This window comes from Cupressus sempervirens, chromosome 9 (genome assembly GCF_028749045.1).
Source record: "Cupressus sempervirens isolate cs-2001-9-10 chromosome 9, ASM2874904v1, whole genome shotgun sequence".
In the NCBI taxonomy this organism is placed as follows: domain Eukaryota; kingdom Viridiplantae; phylum Streptophyta; class Pinopsida; order Cupressales; family Cupressaceae; genus Cupressus; species Cupressus sempervirens.
This window is the reverse complement of record NC_143126.1, coordinates 636,259,349-636,264,856: the sequence shown is the minus strand read 5'-3', so window position 1 is coordinate 636,264,856 and position 5,508 is coordinate 636,259,349. Positions and strand designations below refer to the sequence as shown.

The window sequence follows — 5,508 nt, the reverse complement described above, 5'->3', positions numbered from 1 at the left end:
CCAACTCAAGTCACTAGGACACAATTGAAAGATTTTATAATTGAAAAATTAATCTACACACAATTAAATTGCATATTATTTCAAATCTAGGACATAACATTTAGTGTTTGTCTCTATTTTATATGGTACAAATATGCCTTTGGGGGTAAGTTTGATATCCCTTCCTTTAAGGATTTCTCTGTGTAACTCACTTGGGAATGATATAAGCTTATTGTAATTGTTTTTTTTAAGTCTTCAAAATCCCATGACATTGTTGCAAAGGACTATAAGTTTAAAAGAAAGTCTTCACTGATAATAAAATGAGAACGACTCCATAACAACCAATCTGTTTTCTCTCGTCTCTTTTTATTTGACTCACACTCATTGTAGGCTATCTATTTTTCAATATGTGTCCTTTTCGACGTTTATTTGTGTAGACTTTCGAAACACATTTTTTACCACAGTGATAGTTAGAATCCTTCAATACTCTCTATAAATACTCTGCCGCTCCAGGCGATAAATTGTACTGAGTGCAGTTCATTATTAGTGCGAGTGCTTATTTGTTGTAGTTATCAGTCATGGCTGAAATGTTTAATGGTTAAATTCCAGCAATGATGGAAGTTCCTGCATGCCCATGAAGGACTGGAAATCATCATCCTAACTTGTGGACTGATGATTTCATACAGTCCCTCAATTCTCCATATTCGGTATGAAAAGATTACTATATTGCAGTTTGTTTTACACAAATCATATAGTTTTCTATATTCAAAACTAACTTGCCAAATCATTTTCTTTTGAAATCAGGATTATTCATAAGATAAACATAGGGAAATACTAATTGATGAGATTCGTGATATGTTTTCTAATGGAGAAGGCGATGAGTTCGGTTTACTTGAAAATATTTGGTTTGTTGATGTTCTACAACATTTGGGAATAGATCGACATTTTCAAGAGGAAGTCAAAAAGCTTTCCTCGGATATCTAATTTAGATATGAAAAAATATGAAGGTGTATCTAGTATTGTGAGAAATGTATTAGATTTCAGAAGATTTTTGTAATCAGATAATATCATTTTTAATAGGTTCTGGAATCATGATAGTGTTTTTGGTGATCTCAACATGGTGGCTCGAGGATTTCGGATACTACGACTGAATAGATATGTCGTTTGTTCAGGTGGTAGAATCTTTATTTTTGTCTTGATTGCGTGTCCATAACTAAATATTTGAAATCATTATAATAATATTTATGATATATAAGCAGATGTTTTTAAAAAGTTCAAAGGTGAAGAAGGACTATTCTCTGGTTTTTAATCTAGCGATCAAGATGCAAAATTAGAAATGATGTTAAATATATATAAAGCTTCAGAATTAGATTTTCTTGATGAAGATATCTTAAAAGAAGCAAGCCTTTGCGTCTACGTACCTGAAACACGTTATCAATATGGTGACATACAAGAATCAAAAAATCCACTTCTAATGGAGGTAAGTACTTTTTTCATGAAAGAGATTAGCATAGCATTCAGCTTATTTTTAAATATTTAAGAAAAATAAAATTGAAACAAGAGTTTCATATTAAATGTTTGTTATTTCTTAGAGTTACAAATGTTCAACAGTTAACAACCCATCAAACTTCTTAGTTTGATAAAATTTTTAAGTATACACCATTTCAATGGCTTAGTTAAATATTAGTTGGAAGCTTGTGATAATTTAGTGTGTATATATATTATCTTTTATATTGATCTTTGATATATTTTGTAGATAGAGTACACTTTGAAATATGCTTGGAGATGTAGGCTTCTAAGGTGGGAGGCTTGGAACTTTATTCATATAATCAGACAACAAAAATGCAATAAATCAGTTGCCAATAACCTTTATAAGTAAGATCAGAATTTGTGTACAATCCATGATACTTCACTCTTCATTTAAAAGTAAAAAGTTGATAGTCAATCTATTGTCATCTTTTTAAGTTTAATCTAATATGAATCATTCAATTTTTTTTTATTTCTCTCAGAATTCTAAAAATATACATGAAAAAACTATTGGAACTACCAATATTGTACTTTAATATTTTATAGTCACAACATCAATATGAAAAGAAATTAATATCCACGTGAGTATTTGTCAATTGAGATCACTATAGAAAATAATTATTTTTATCATTTAATTAAAATTCTGTAATCATACAGAGAATACATATTAGTCAATCCAAGAAAATAGAGTTGTACTAATGATATCTAATTTATTTGTCATAGATGGTGAAAACATTCAAGTGCAATTCAATTGGATTTCTTTCAGCATCGTCACATAGAAAGTTATTTTTGGTGGGCTAGTCCATTATTTGAACCTGAGTTCAGTACATGTAGAATTAATTGTAGAAAATTATCTACATGTATGTTCTTCCTTGACAATATTTATGACACATATGTGACTGTTGAGGAATTGAAACCATTCACAACAACATTGACAAGGTATTAAGGTAGATAATAATCTTGTATTATGTTGAATATTTGATTCATTTTTCTAACTTTGTCTATCATTTTTATCGTAGATGGGATGTTTCCATAGTTGATAATCATCCAGACTACATGAAAATTGCTTTCAATTTTTCATATGAGATATATAAGGAAATTGCAAGTGAATCTAAAAAGAAAGCATGGTCCCTTTGTTTACAAATACATTCAATCTTGCGTGAGTACAAATATAATGATCATATAATCTTAATATTTTTCTAATTATATTATTGTCTATACCCATTCCTATAATGTTAAAAATAATTATCACATGTTTTAATTTTCTTTCATGAAATAAGATGTTTGTTTATACACTCTCACACACACACACACACACACACACACACACACACACACACACACACACACACACACACACACACACACACACACACATTCAACTTGTTAAATTACTTATTTGAACACAAAATCATGACTATCATTTACTCTTTATGATATTTAAACCAATGTTGTGCTACATTATTTGAAAAAAAATTAGAAAAAAATAAATGATGAAAACTTTTTTATATCTATTATTTGAATAATTTTTGTATGTCTTTCCTACTTTTTATTTTATCATGTATTGTAACATTGCAATGGGGGCACTATAGGAACTTAGTAAATTCGTGAAAGAAAAATAATAGTCAACAAAAGAATGAAACAAACAACATGCACATATTTCTATTTAGGAAATGTCATTTCATTTAATATTATATTTATTTATTTTTATCATACAAAACATAACATGGGCATATTACTAGTTTGAAGATTTAAACTTTTTATTTTTGTTGGTCAGTTTTAATGAACACAACTCTCACTTAAATTCTTGAAAAGAAAAGAAAAGTCAACAACAAACCAAAACAAACATGCACATGTTTCTATTTCAAATATGTGATTTTATATTAGATTTTATGTAATTTTTTATTTCTACCATAAGTTTTATATATATATATATATATATATATATATATATATATATATATATATTGAAGATCTAAATTTTCTATTTTTGTTACCTCTTAATTTTAATGATTACAACTCTCACTTTAAATTCAAAGAAGAAAAATAAAAGTCAACAACAAAATAAAACAAACTTACACATATTTCTATTTAAAATATGTAATATCATATTTTATTTAACTTTTTAAAAATAATTCTACCATACAAAATAGAAAACATGGACATATTACCATTTTGAAGATTTTAACTTTAATATTTTTATAGCTTGCAAGTTTTGATGACTATAACTCTCACTTTTTGTAAAGTAAAATAATGTCTTCTTCACTTCAAACCTAAAAATCCATGTATTTGTGTCTCTTAGAAATATATCTCTCCATGTGTTTTTTAAAGATTAATTTAATGGTAAATAATATGGTCTCTCCAAAAAGCTAATAATGGGAAATATAGTTATTATATATATTAATAATTTAAAAAGCATTATTTATATGCAATGTAAAAATGTATGTTTAATTTATCAAATTCAACATTTCAAATCATTCTTTTTCTTTTTATTATAGTGGAAGAGTTGTATCAAGGCTTATATGCATGAACCATAATGGATAGCTTCTAATCATTTACCAGGTTTTTATGAGTACTTGATGAATGGAGTAACAAGTTGTGGCATGCAAGTTCTAATGGTACATTCACTAATACTAATGAATACTTCTTTATCTAATGAAATTTTGGAGCAACTTGATATCCCATTATCCAAGTTGCAACCACTTCTATGATTAATTACTCGACTAGTGGATGATGTCAAAGACTTTGAGGTAATTGATTTAGATATTTATAATTAGATTAACAATGTGGAAATGTTAAAATAAAGGAAATCATGTACTAATATCTCTTTGAAAAATTTCAAGGATGAAAAAGCTCATGCGGAGATAACGTCAAGTATAGAGTGCTATATGAAAGACAACCATGGTTCTACAATGGAAGATGCTTTGAATTATATCAAAATTCATATAGAGAGTCACATACAAGAGTTAAATAAGGAGTTTCTCAAGCCTTCAAATATGCTTGGTTCTTTTAGAAACCTATATCTCAATATTGGCATGTGAGTAATATTTTTAATGTTCAATGATGGTGATGCCTTTACATACTCCAATAGAAAAGAGATACAAGATGTGATAATTTTTTTTTTTTGTGGAACCAATCATTCCATAGATCCTGATTTTAATAATGTAGTATAAGTAGTATTAATATCCCTAGAATTTCTACTCAAGACACTTTGAATAAGGTGGTTTATGTCTCACAACAATTTAAATGTGGATATTGATAGAAATATTATTCTTTTATGAAGATCATATATTTTTAATTTCACTAAGACATTTGTAATTTTCATCATTTCAAATGCTTAAAGAAGTCAAATGTGAATATTTTATTATATGTTTATTAATAATGTATATTTTAGATTTCTTTTTGCCAATTATTAAGAAGAATTATATTAACATGCATCATGATGCAAGAAAACCAATAAAACATATTTGATTATAATTTAATTTTAGTTGTATATTATATATTCATGTTATTTTGTATATTTATGTGGTTGTAGTAGTTAATGCATCATCTACAAAAGCATTGACACAATAAACCCTTACTTCATTCAACTTCTTACTTTCATTATTAGCAATTAATACAGGAAATAATTCTTCAAATTAGATATTTGTAGAATAATTTTATGCACAAAAGAGGTGGAAGAAATATATACATAGAGAAAAAATTGAAGGAGCAACCAGTCCAAGTATATTTAGTAGTATGAAACAGTATCACACCCTTTTTTTGGATAATTTTATTTATATTATTTGAACTAATTCTAAGTCATTTTTAATTTTGTTATCAAAAGAATTATTTAAGGATAGTTATGATTTTCAAGACATATTTCTACTTTGTTTACAACAATTTGAAACTAATATCAATTGGAGAATTGTTAAACTGTGTAATTATGATTTCTTAGTTTCATACCTATTTGTTTTTTATGTTTGGAAATATAAATTTTACAAGATTTTCCTATTTTAGAAG

General features: G+C 26.9%; 1 pseudogene; it reads left to right on the top strand.

The window, feature by feature from the left end:
* The first annotated feature begins 557 nt into the window (after positions 1 to 557).
* Positions 558 to 4,653, top strand: LOC149540330 (sesquiterpene synthase Cad-like; annotated as a pseudogene).
* Positions 4,654 to 5,508: the final 855 nt, after the last annotated feature.